Consider the following 14,229-nt stretch of genomic DNA (forward strand, 5'->3'; position numbering starts at 1 on the left):
AATGTATGAAGACATTGATTCTTGTAGGGAAGGGCTAGGAGGTATTTTAGGAAGAAAGTCATCAAAGGTGACACGATGGATTTGGACTACAGTTGAATGGAACTGGCCTTTGTTTCATGGGATCATTCCTGATTTCTAATTTTTTTCCATTTGTGACAACCTGTACCGCACGTACACCCTTATGGTGTGATTTGTGTATCATTCATGTTCACCCTTACAGGGTAACTGTATATTGTCTGATGCAAAGTATTTCATGTAAGGTGTTTTTGGAATGCTCATGACATACTGAATATTATTGTTATGATAGCACGTTTCCTGTAATGTCATACATATAACAGTATGACAGATATGAAACTCTGATAGGTCATATCCCCAAATGTGTGTCTCACCCGGCTTGAATACATGCAGACAAACACAAAGCTGAAGTACACGGCCTGCAGAGGCATGCATACAGGAACAAGGGACTGGCCTAAGCACCTTTGAGCACTTTGGCTCAATAAGCACTCAATGAGCACTCAATAAGCACTCAATGAGCACTTTGACTTAATAAGTTTCCATAGAACATTTTGCTTTCGATGAATCAGTGTTTTCTTATAGAAAAGTGTTCCATCATAAAATTTCCGACCAGCTCTTCGCAGAACATTTCATAACACCATCTGATCGCTGCTGTTGCCTTACATCTGTTGTGGCTTTTGCTGTGTCTTGCCCTCTCTTCTAGACCTTGCTGCTGTTGACTTACTCTCAGTTTCTCCCTCATGACAGCAACAGGGGTGACGGCCTTCTTCCCTGTCAGCAGCTCTTCAGTATCGCAGCAATGGAAAATCATTCCTCTGCCAAACCACATACCAGTTTGCCTCCACATGCCCTATATCACAGTGCAGTTGTTGTGAGAAACTGATCTTCGCATTTTTCTTTAGTATCTGACCACAATGCAGACAACTTGTTCCATGCTTTTGAGTTGACTATGTTCACAGTGTCTTCAGACAAAGATATTTTTTGCAGTTGTAACCTCTGCTCCTCACCACTGTTCACGTTTAGTGATAACTTGTATTTAAACCACTGGCTTTTACCATTCTGTTCTCCTTTTACCTCCTAACACCAAATACATAAAACCAGTATATAAAAAGCTGCCTGGGCAAATATTTCTCATGTTAGTATATTAATTCTCATGCAGCTTCATTCATTATCACATAAATACTTGAATTCATACAAATGGAAAGCTGCTACCCAAACATTAATGGGTTCTCCAAAGGTTAACAAAATTAAACAAGGAGGAACAAATTTTGTCCAGTTAAATTGTGATGTAGATTTAGTAAACCTGCTTAATAAAATCATTTGTTCCACTTATTCATCCACTATTCTACCTTCTCCTCCTATAAAATAGTGATCTCACTGACAGCATTCACTTTCAGTATCATGATGATTTTATTGATATATCACCTGAATTAAAACGCTTACTTATGTCATTAGGGAAAATAAGGTTGTGATAAACTGAGGTGCTTGTGACATGGATCATTGTGCTAATGATCAATACCTGTAGTCCTGTAGAATTTACTGCTCTTGCAAAAAAGATTTGTAAACGTCAATTACAATCTATTAAGGTGTCAGTTCAAGCTAGTGTACTGCAAATTCATTAATGTTAGCTGTTCTGAGATTAAATGTAAAAGGGTCAATAAATTAATTTCACAAAGTGAGATTTTATATCATAATCTGAGTGAAATAAAATGCATACCACTTAATATGTTAAATGATATATCTGCATACTCTCACTGGAGATTTCACACCAATTGATATGACTACTATATGATATCAGTGCTGCAAGAACACACTTGCAAACACCACATTGTGTTCAGAGACAGTAAAGGGCAATATGAGTTTTGAAAGTGAAGGTTTTTCCTCTTTCAAAGGTCTAATTAGCATGTTTAGTTTCTTTGGCAAAAGAAGGTCATGTTATGACACAAGCCTATTATCAGCCAAGTTACCAAAGACATCTGTGACAGTGAGTTTAGCATCTGTGGCAGCTATTTTAGAATGCCTACTAATAAATGACTTCATAGAACACTCTCAAAGAGAGGATCCATGAACTTGGTTGGTTAATTAATTTTACAGATTTAAAAAATGTTTCTATAAGGTCATGTTGTGACATTATTTTCCTTGTTACAATGGATGCAAAATAATGTCTTATCAACACAACTACATAGATTAGTTACATTACTAATAAAAGTAGGGCATATTGTTTCAATAGTCTCATTTCATTCCCAGTAATAGTAATGAGATAAGCATTATACATAAACATCAGAAGGAGAATATTTCCCAGTTTGCCCAGTACAATGAGCACATATTGGTTAAAAGGATGGAGACATATTTGAGGATGAAGCCTTCGCTATCCGAACACAATAGGGCATGGGCAAAGGCAAGTTAGGGTGCCATTTTATTCATGCAGTCGTCGGAGGTTTGATCCTTTGCTATAAATGTGAATTCTTTGATGTTTTCATTCAGAATCTTCATTGCACTTGTAATGCCATTTTTGTAATATAAAGGGCATCTGTGTTACTAATTAAAGGATATTGCCAATGCTACTATTGTCATGTAGCTCCCCAAAGTGAGGAACTATTGTCTCTTTTTTTTTTTTCAAATACAAGTTATAATCAAGGTAAATTTGAATATTTTCCTTCCAAACTAAAGTAATCAAACTAATGGGTATAAATCCACTGCCACATAAAAAGTAGTGGGATGTATTTTATTTTTCTTATACACAAATTCATTAACTGTCTCAGAGGAATGAAAACAAGTAATCCTTTTTAGTTATCATGCTGGCATTGTTTTGGTATTATGGTTTTTTTGGTCAGAGTTTCAATATGAACCCTGTGCGCAAGGTTATTGGTCTTATTTTTCCATTGCCTTGCACCTTGTTTATTCACTGGTGCCTACACAAAGTGGGCCAGATTCGTTACCCTACTATAGTTGCTTGCCTCACTGTAGGTTTAAGCCCATTATGCGCAGGGAATAACTGGGTCACATAGAGACAGGGTAGCAGCTCTATGGTACCACCATTTCCCTCTTGCCCCGACACAAAACTGTTCCCAGGGGGAAAGGGAGTAGTCAGGGCAGTGCTACATCATGTCAGACTCCATCTTTCAGAACAATTGAGTGTAAATTAGAGTGGTTTGAAAGTTGCACTAACTTATACTGGGAGCCAGACTGGTCCTTAGTTTGGGATAATATAAAAGTGGCTTTTATGCCATATTTTCCCACTCTATCTGGTCCTGCACCAAGTATAGCCCGAATGGACCAACAATCTGGCTGCATGTGTGATTCCTGATTCGGCAGAATTTTATATCCACTGTGCACAGGTGTAAATGACTCCTCAAGACATAAAGTTATTTACCAACTTGATTTTACAATTTGTGGTCTGATATATTAAGGTGCTTTTGGCTTAGTACACATTATGCCTATTTATCCAGCATTTTTGTCTACTTATGTCATATGTGCCACCTCTGAATTTCTTAGTCAGATCTTCTTTCATCTCCAAACACTGATTTTCAGTCTTTTGGGGATCATGTATCCTCCCCACTGTCTGCTGCTATTTGGAAGCCTTCAAACTTTCTCATGCTATTTTTCAGTCTAAGGCTGTGAGTTCTCTTTTTAAATTACCCTTAGGCTGAGCTGTATTTTACAGCTAGTTATATTGATTTTATATATGAACCTTATGATACTTACATAATAAAGTGTCATATAAATGGTTATTATATAGTACTATCAAATTAGTGCCAGAGGCTATGGGTCTTCCCTCCCTCCCCCCCCCCCCCCACTTTTCCCTCTTCCTTTCTTTTTGTGGTATTGACTCGTAAAATTCTGATTTCCGGGTAGGTAGCAAATATCATCTTCAATGTGTGTGCATTTGGTAAGTACGGCAGAACATGTGGGGCTGCAAATCACAGACCAAGTTTGCAGCCAGTTGCCCTAGGATGGGCTGGGAAAAGGAATCCATAGGAGATTGAGAAAATCTGTAGCACAAAGTTAAGATATGTTTTTATGCTCATTGCTCTGCCTGTTATCTCTTCTCCTTCTGTTGGTGTATTTTCTCTCATTCATCTGGTGGCAGTTTTAGTGAACAGAATACCAATAAGACAGTACTCAATGAAACCCTCAGAAAGAAGTCTTGGGAGATGATGCATGGACAGCCTGGCTTACTCAATTACAATTACTCACCCCAAAATATAAAGACCGAGGGCTGAACATAAAAAAAACAGCTGCTATGCTTTATTACTGCTGTGTATTATGTCGCTCTTTCCACATTGTATATACCTAGCATCAACTGACACCAACATTAATTAATTCATGATTTACTTGGGAATTTTAAAGAAATCATGTATTAGACACTAACTTAGTCATCCACAAAGAGACACACTCTCCCTGTTCTAAATACTTTCTTCATGCATCTCCTCTTGTCCCTAGTCATTGAAAGGAATAATGTAAATGATTTACATTAATATAGTACTTTTCCTCCAGACAGACTCCAAAATGATTTACAAACTCCTTACCATAAACAGAAAAACTAAATTAGTGATTAACAAACATAACTGAGCCCCTAGGATCCACAGAGCTTTGGGAAAAGATTTGGGAGTTTATTCAAATACTCTCCCGTCAGAACGGGTTTGCTCTGAGGAAAGATTTGTTCTACGTGGATAGAACTGAGTCTCCAGGGCCCAAGCTAGTTGTTTGTATCCTCTTTTATAGGAGGCATCTGGCAGGCCCAGGTGTTTCCCGTTGACTGGGGCAGGACTATAAAAATGAATGGTGGAAACTTGTTTAGAGAAATGTAAGAAACGTTTTATAGTGAGGGGGAAGCAAATAATGGTTGCAAACAAGTGCACCCTATGCTGAATCTGTAGTATTAAAGAAACTTAGGTTTGCAATCAGGAAAATCCCTGTTCTGAGGGACTGCTATAAAGGAGCTTTGTATGCAATGTGATTGTAGCCGTATTGGTCTGAGGACATTAGAGAGATAAGGTGGGTGAAGTACTATCTTTTATTGGACCAGTTTCTGTTAGTGAGAGAGAGAAGCTTTTGAGACATACAGAGCTCTTAAGGTTTGGGAAAGGTGCTCCCTGCATCATTATAGCAAAACACAAGGTGAAACAGATTGTTTAACTTAAGTAGATAGCACATATTTTAAGGTACCATTTAAGGTAGTGTGGCCCATTAGACCTAGGTAGTCATAGGACAAAAAGAGGGGGTTAGTGGGTTCCAGATTGTTGTAATAGGCCATAAATCCAGGGTCTCCGTTCAGTCCATGATTTTTCCTGTCTAGAAGAGTAATGGATTTAAGCTCCCAGACTCATCTTTCGAAAGTGTTGTTCAAGTTTCCTTTGAGAATGAAGACTGATAGGTCATATATAGAGTGATTGCTTTGTACAAAATGTTCACTCACAGGTGATTGAGTGGTTTTGGCTTTTTATCGTTTTCCCATGTGAGTTCATTCAAAAGCGTGGCAATTGTCTGGTTTCACCCACATAACTGTGATTGGGCCATTTAGTGCACATGCTGTGATAGATGTGTAGAATCCATGGATCCTGAAAGATGTGTTGGGGGAGGGGGGGGGGTTATTGACCATTGTAGAAGTCTGATATGTCTGCAGGTTTTGCTTCTGTTTTTCTGGCAGGGTCTGGTGCCTCTTTGAGATGCTGATTCTTGGTCTGTGGGGAGCTTGATTCTCATGATGAGCTTGGAGAGGCTGAGGGGTTGTTTGAAGACCATAAGTGGGGGATGCAGGAAAGATTTCTTTCTCAATGGAGTCCCCATGAAGTATGGATTGTAGTTGTTTGATGGTACCCTGTATAGGTTCCAGAGTGGAGTGGGAGGCTACAATTAGGGGTGTGCGGTCAGAGGGGGTTTTATTTCCGTACTGAAGCAGGTTCTTTCTGGGTATTTGGGTGGCACATTCCATGTTGCAATCTACGTCTTTGGTGGAGTGTCCTTGTTTGGTGAAGGTAGTTTTAAGTGTGTTAATGTGTATATCCTGGACTTTCTCCTCAGAGCATATTCTCTGGTACCCGAATGCCTGGCTATAGATAACAGATTTCTTGGTGTGCATGGAATGGTTACTGGATCTGTTAAGATAGATGTGATGATCCATGGGTTTCTTGCATATAGTTTTCTGTAGCTTCTACATTGTTGAAGTGGATTGTGGTGTGCACAGAGTTGATGCTGGTGTAGGAGAACGTTTAATGGACAGGTGGTAGTTTGTGATGGAAATCTATGAGAGAGTTTAAGCTGTCTATCCAGAGGATGAAAACATCATCAGTGTATCTCAGGTATATCATTGGTTTTGTGGTGCATTTGTTCAGAAATTCTTCTTCAAGGTGGCCTGTGAAGAGGCTGGCATATTGGGGAGCCATCCTAGTGCCCATGGCTGTTACCATGGTTTGGACAAAGTGTTTGTTGTTGAATGTCAAATTGTTATGGGTGATGCTGAAATGGGTGAGTTTGGCGATGTTTGGAGTGGATATCTGGAGGAACTTTAGCATTTGAATAGGTAATGCTGTGTTAGGTAAGAGTTATCAGGGAGCTGTGTAATGAGAAGCTGCTAGTGTACTTAAGAGTACACTGAGACTGGAGGAAAATACAATGGGTACAGTAGATACACTTAAAAGTTTATTCTGATTCCAGAAATATTACATTACTGATTATCCTCTGTTGTGCAGTCCCAGCTTCTGGCAGTCAGAGATTTAGGGTCACTTGGAGCATGGGGTTGAATCCCTGACCATCTTGTCTAACAGTCTATCATGGACCTATGAAAAGGAACAGAACACCACAAACCAGTTTCTGAGCTGTTGTGGGAACCTGATGATGAAACACTTAAGAGTCATGAGTATACCTTGAAACACATATGGCAGTAGCTTGCTCAGCTGCAGTATTGTTTGGAGGAGCTTTGCTGCTTTCTGAAGCAATACAAATGACATATCTCTGACAGCTGGATATGTGTGTCTCTGTCACACTATCAGAATAAAGCAGCACAGCGGTTAAGGTAGTTGCAAATACAGTATGGCCATATGCATTGCTCTGATGAAAAGATAAGATGCAAATATTTTAAGCTTCCCTATCAAAATGTCAGTTATTGTGGGAGCGTCACACTTTGTACCTCACAATTGCACCCTGGAACTCCCATATTCACCACTGTCATATGATTATGGTGTGTTTTATACAAAGTATGCCTTGTGGGGTATCATTTAAGAAGTCTTGATTTGTTGAACATTAATAACCTGTCAAATCATATGTACTATCATTAGATGTGAAGTTATGTAGTATTGTTATATGTGTTACTGAAATACGTTGTGAAGTTGGGAGATGCCCACAATCAGCCTTTCAACAGCAACAAAGGAGCGACTATCACTGGCCAGACAGACGTTGGTGCCGCATCAAGAAGAATCCACTTATGCACGTATGCAGTGGGGGCTGCCTAACCCATACGTCAAGACAAGGATCTTTCTAGCAGCTTGAAAAGAGAATAAAAGAGGGACAGTGACATCATCACTTCACCTCTCTCCTCCCCCTTCTCAATACCTGGAAGATAGTCTGGAAGACAAAGACTTTGAACTGAGGAGATCGATCCCAGGCTGAAAGGAAATGTACAGCCTGTGTAATAAGAACTGTAAACTGCCTGAAACGTCCAGTGGGGTGAGACTGTTTGATTCAAACCTTACTTAGTCTACAGAATTTAGACAGCCGGTTTATTTTTATTTCTTATATAACCAACTTTGATCTCTATGCCTGCTATTTATAATCACTTAAAATCTATCTTTCCATAGTTAATAAATCTGTTTTATATTTTATCTAAAAGAGTGTGCTTAGAGAATCGTGGCTCTGGTTATCAAGGGCTGTTACATGTCCGCTGCCATTTGTTAGAATGGTGAACTAACTAATGAGCTTGCACCGTCCAAGGAAGTCTTGAGCAGTGTAAGATGGTATAATTCTGCGGTTCAAGGCTGGGGGCTAGGTAATTGGCTGGTGCATCTCTCTCTGTATAATTCAAGAGTGGCTTGGAGAACCTTCATTCAATTTAGCTGGGTGTGGGGCTGACAGCTGAGAAATCAGAGCACCTGGAGGGGTTGGCTGCTTGTCATTGACATAACACTGTGAGAGACAGCCCAGACTGGAGAGTTAAGGGGACACAGCAGTCCCACAGTTCCAGATTGTACTTGGAGATCCTGTCTCAGGGAGTTCTATGAATTAAAAATTCAGCCTTGGCTTCCAAGGCAAGGAAGCCTCCTTTCCTAATCAGATAGGCAGGTAAAAAAGAAATTTAGAGGTATCTTTTTCCACAAAGAAAACTCTTGTCTATGAGAGGAGTAAAGGTCTGACCCTCATTGTCAACTGCCATAAACACTATGTATTTTTGTGGCTATCCATCCTATTCTACCCACTATTTTTACCAGCCCAGGATGTTTGAAATTTTTACCTGTCTGACACTGACCCAGCTTTTCACATTCTCTTCTTCTAGTTGCTTCTGCCACTGATGTTCTGTTGAGCTGGTGCTACCAAAAATGGCCTCCTTTCACTAACACTAAGGCTCAGATCCATAAAGGGACTTAGGCTCTGCAAGTCTGGGTGCTGCAATGCCTAACTTGTAGGTGCCTAGAAAATCGCAGGAACACCACTGTGATACACAAAGCCTGATTTAGGTGCCTAGGATTCCTATACAGTGGATGGAGAGAGATAGGTGTCATAGAATGTGATCCACAAAAGCCAGCACACTAGGTGGAGAACTACCAAAACTAGACAATGGGAGATGCTCTTGAGAGGTGTGCCCTAAGCCCTCTCACAGACGTAGGCACATAAGTCTGGGCTGCAGAGAGGCACTTATCTCTGGCAGTGATCCACAACAGGGAGCCCTTCTCCTGCAGTCAGGTGGTTTAGGTGCCTAAGTTGTTCTCTGTGAGAATGAGTTAGGCACCTGCCTCACTCCCCACAAAATGGCTGCTGGTGGTGCCCACCTTATAACTTCTAGCCCTCGCCTGGGATGGAAGGGACTCAGATTCAATTCCCCTGCCTGCCTGAGGCGGAAAGGATTTGAACAGGATGTCCCACCCCTCAGGAGCCTGATGTTACCACTGAGAGATGATATTTTCTGATGTTGGGTGCTCTCATTCTCTGCTGTAGAAGCTGGTCCACTTTCGATAAATCATTAGAATGAGTGGAGCAGGGGGAACGGAGCCATACATCTCCAATCTCTGTACCCTAGCTATCAGGCTACTGCATCATTCTCCCACACATTATCTTTAATTATTAATTATTATTCATTTCTTTATTATTTATTCAATAATTGCTTTAGTGTTAGAAAAGGACAAAAGCCCTCATCACTGACATACTGGGAAATCCATATGATGCCCCTGCTCAGCCAATTCTTCCACTTTCATATTCTTAATCATCTCAATTAATTTATCCCTGTTAGGGGAGTGTCAAGGTTTCCACACTGGGCTGCAGTAATTTGCTATAACGTAACATGTTTGAAAAATTGATCCAAAGCATCTGGGGAGGGGTTTGTGTCCAATCTGTACAGATCTGTATAGATATTAAAGATGTCTTTATTAATATTTTTAGATGATGTACATCATTTACCATGATTAGCATGGATGACTGATTCTACCTACAGAGGTCTTTTGTCTTAGGCAGTATGCTACCAACTTGCCAGTTTTTTCATGGATTCCCAGCCATCATGCCTGAGTCAAAATAGGTTGAATTCAGCCTGTGCTGACTGTAGCTTGTTGAATTCATAGCTACAGTTGATCAGGGATTGCAACAAATCTGGAGATGGGGCTGTGGAATAAGACAAATCAAGCTCTTTCACTTTTTTCTCAAGAGCCATCATATTTCTCCACATTTCTTCATCTTGGCAGATGCAAAACTAATAATTCTACCCTTCAAATAGGCCTTCAGTGTCTCCCACAACAATCTGCTAGATTTTGAAGGTTCATTTGTCTACAGAAACAGGCCACTTTCTTTTTCAATAAAAAAATTGAAATGGGATTCTAATAAAAGTGAAGAATTAAATTTCCATCTACATCACTGTTTCTTATTCAGATCTGCTGCTATTTAAAGAGCTATAGGGGCATGATCAGAGACAGCAATTGTATTAACGGAGGAGTCAATTACAGAATTAACCAAGTCCCTGGAGCTCAAAAAGGGTTCTGCAGGGTAATAGGAACCATTTACTCGGGAAAAGTTTGAAGAGTCTCTACTCATTGTATGTACAAGCCCCCAGATATTCACATACTCCAGGTCCTTAATATGCTATTGCAGGGCCATTCTTGTTACGGTTGATTTTATGACTCCGAAGATGAGATCGGTCCACAAACGATCAAGCACTTCATTAAAGTCCTTCACAATCACAATAGGAATATGGGGCTCTCCCTATCATTTACTTAAAAAAAAAAGACTATGAAAGGTTTCAGGATCATTGAAATTAGACCAATACGTATTAGCATCCTCAGAGGGGGAAGAGTCTATGGATGAAGTGCTTCAGACACATATCCATAGATTTTAGATTACTTTATCAGATGCTCACAATTTGCCGGACCTCTAAAGATTAGGGTAGGCACAGGAGAACTGAGGAGAGGCATCAGCATTGGGGTGGCAGCCACTTGCAGAAGTCTGATGCAAATCACAGTCATGTAAGGTGTAAATTTCCTGAGTATGTAGATCAGGAGAGAGGAAGTGAGAAGAACAAGATGGGGAGGCAACAAAAGGAAACTATGTGGACTATAACAATGACAAAAATAATAAGGTATAGCAACATTTGAATGTTCGTTTACCTGGCAGTGCCATGTACATTTTACTAAATGTAGCTAAGACTCATATTTTGCGGCGAGAGGGGGACAGGTATCACTGTGCTCTGTGGTCCCCGACAGCATCCAAACCCTTACATGAATACAAAAATTGTTATAAATAGCAATCGCACCTGGGAAACATCCCCAACAAAGAGGAAAGGTCTGAAGTTTGTATTACATAATGTAACTGTCCCATAGGTGGTTATATCAATTAGAAATTTTGTAGGATATATGGGCTCAGCACGGTTTTGGGGAGGAACCTTCTGTGCCAGATGATTACAAGTAGTGTCAAAGTTCTTGGGGGGAAGGGCTCATTTTCTGGCACCAGAGTTGCCATCTCCTGTATTGCAAAACATTTATAAACAGTTAATCCAACTATTACCCAAACTTTAAGTGCATATAGGTAACTCAACATCCCCAGACATGTAGTTTGTGCACTAAACATGTCTGATGGTAATATTACGGTCTTGCGGCAATATAAGAAGGAAAGCAAAAGTGATTCTGGGTAACTACCCTCACTATAGTCTCCAGGTCCATGCCGCTGGTATCCACCAGCAATGTCATGGCCCAATCTAAATCAGAGGAGATAATGTTCTGTTTTGAGGGTTCCAAGAAATGTGTACACAGCCCTGACCCACTGCTGTTCACTGTGGTCTGTTTGTGCCTCTTCACCCTGTTCAGCTCCTCTGTGGTGCAGAAGGGTTGCCTGCAGGGCTACTTTAAGAAAGGCCCACCCGACATGAGTTGAGACACCTAGTGGTTGCTAGGAAATGAATCAGATTGGTTTTGCTGTTGTTGTCTCCCACAACAATCTGTTAGTATGTGGTCTGGGTCGAGGAGTTTTATGTTTCTGCTTCCTCAGTATCAGGCAGCTCATTAAAGCCATTGCAGCCAGGATGATTCACAGTTAGCAAGGGCGTGCCATTAAGTATTATAGTGAGACAGTCAATGCATGTCCATGCTATATTATTATCATAATCCAAAGCCCTCATTTAAAAACCAAAGCATATACATGGGCTCCGACTTCACCACACCCATCCAGGAGCAAAGTTGGGTGTAAGAAGAGTGGTTTAAACATAATGGGGGCTAGTTAGATCTGCATACTTGTCAAGGCAAACAAAGTGCCAGCAGTTGGAGTAATCAGAAACAAAACACACCAAAAATACTATGTATTATGGTCTCCACCTCCTGAAGGTTTTTGGAATGAATGGGTCACTTCTCCATATATTATATGAAACAATGCAAAAAATCTCATGTAATAATTTAGCCCCTTTTGTTTTGCAGGTGACCTGGCCCTGACAAAAGCTACACTCTGCTCTACACCTTCCCTTGCAAAATCTTGAAAATTCATTGTTTTAGATGGGGAATTGCCCCATGGAAGCTCTCTTTTCCCTCATCGTGTATTGAATGGATTCTGTGATTGTGAACCTAAGACATTTGATTATCAGGGCTCTGGGTTTAGCTCCATGAACAAGCCCGGGGGTTAGAGACCTGTGGGCTCCTTCTATTATGAATATAAAGTCCTCAGGCAGAAATTTCTATTAAAAGTTTGGGAATAAATTCCAGAGATTTCCCTTGTTCTGTTCCTTCAGAGACTCCTCTGATTCTAACGTAGTTTCTACCTTCCAGGTAATCCAATTTAGCTTTAATTAATTTTCTATCCCTGAGGTGTTTCTCAGTTTGGGCAGCCATGCCCTGCATTTGGTCTTCTACAAGGAAATATGGCCCTTGACCTCTGACATCCCACTTGATGGTAGCTGTAAGGGGACTTACTAGCAGATATTGTTTGGAGAGTGGCAATTGTAGCTTTAATTGTGATGGTGTTTGAAGCCAACTTTTTAGCAGAGTCAATACACTCTCACTGTCCTCAATGGTGGCCATTTGGCTAGGTAAAGGGGAGGGGTCCCTCTTCTTCTGGATTTGACCATCAAAGAGAAGCTTTCCATTGCTGCTGAGCCCCCAGTTAGCGTCAGCACAGTTTAAAGTGGATGGGTTTTGGTTTTTGGTAGGGAAAGAGTAGTACCCAGCAGCACATGCTAGTGGATGTTGGTGGATTGCCCCAGAAAACTCAAGAGTTCACTGTGCCATGTTCCAGGCCTCAAGGCACTTCCAGAGTATGAATAATAAATATAACTGCAGGACTTCAGGTGAAATAGATTCCTGGGCTGCTTCAGAGCAGGGTTTAAGAAATACTCTTCTTTGCATAGGCCTCCTCCCCATGAAGGCTGCAACACTCTGACCTCGGAGTTACTTCTTCTGTGAAAAGAAGACTCATTGGAATAAAGCCACCACCAATGGAGATGCAGGGAAGATGGCGCTACCTGACTGACTCTGAGTCATGTTACTTCTTGTGTTTGGTAGCATGGGGACGGGTCTAATGGAAAAAGAAAGGAAGGAAGGAAAGGGGACTAGAGGAATAATGGTGACAGCAGCAACAACAGTAATTGGAATTTCAAATCAGTAAACAGAAGAGGTTAATAATACAGAAAGAGGATATGAATAATGGATAGCAGGAAGTGTGGGGAGAATAGAACAATAGGGAAGGAAAGCAGACAGAATAAAGGCTGACAGAAGAAGACTGGAGAAAAGATTGGATGTGAACAACAGAAAGAAGAGTAGGGCATATACGTAAACATACCGCAGAAGTACAGCAGCTCTGTATCCAGTGTCTGTATGAGAATGTCACAGAAAATAACAGAGTGCAGAGTAGCGGAACACCACAAAACAATCTCTCAGAAATAGTGGAAAACCGATAATGACATTCTTAAGAGCATGAAACATACAGGCTGCAGGCTCCCAGGAGAGCTATGGCTTGCTGAGCTGCATAAAATGGAGGAGATTGTAGCTTCTGTCATCTTTGAGTCCCTGTCTATACTAGTCAGGGAAATTGTGTTAGCACTTTTTTAGCAAACCATGCTTAAACACAGTGGCATACCGTGTATCTCTGAGAGATTCCAGTGTTTGGGGGCCAACACTTACATTTGCGCACACACACCTCATCGGCAGCAGCGCCCCACGGGGTGTGGGTGTGTGTCTGTGGGCCTATTTGTCACCCTCCCCCACTCCCCCTGTGGCAGGGAGTGTGAGTGACAGGAGTAGATGCCCCTGGGCTGCCTGGCGGTGGGAGGCGGGGGATGGGTCTGCTGGGCTCTGTACCAGACGCCCACCTTTGGTTACCTGGCCTCTGCATGGTTGCAGTTCTCACAGCTCCCTTCTTGCACCCACCAGGGAGGTGGAGGGGCCGGGAGGATGCTTACTTCCCCTGCAGTGGGAGCCCTTGGCTTCTGGCAGGCCTGAGCTAGGGTTGATGCAGCCGCTGGGGATGTTAAAACCTGGCAGCCCCTGGCCACCTCTCACAGCAGGGAATGGCTCCTCTGAGGAGGGCCTGGCCAGCGCCCCC

General features: G+C 41.4%; 1 long non-coding RNA gene across 1 annotated transcript in view; it reads left to right on the forward strand.

Moving 5' to 3' along the window:
• Positions 1 to 12,394, forward strand: part of LOC137163690 (uncharacterized) — a 78,019-nt gene extending 65,625 nt beyond the window's left edge. Inside the window, exon 3 of the long non-coding RNA XR_010922784.1 lies at positions 12,114 to 12,394. This is a non-coding gene — a long non-coding RNA (uncharacterized lncRNA). The remainder of the gene's footprint in view (positions 1 to 12,113) is intronic.
• Positions 12,395 to 14,229: the final 1,835 nt, after the last annotated feature.

Source organism: Emydura macquarii, unplaced genomic scaffold, assembly GCF_026122565.2.
Source record: "Emydura macquarii macquarii isolate MOO-44397 ecotype Brisbane River unplaced genomic scaffold, CSIRO-AGI_Emac_v2 contig_2636, whole genome shotgun sequence".
NCBI lineage: Eukaryota > Metazoa > Chordata > Testudines > Chelidae > Emydura > Emydura macquarii.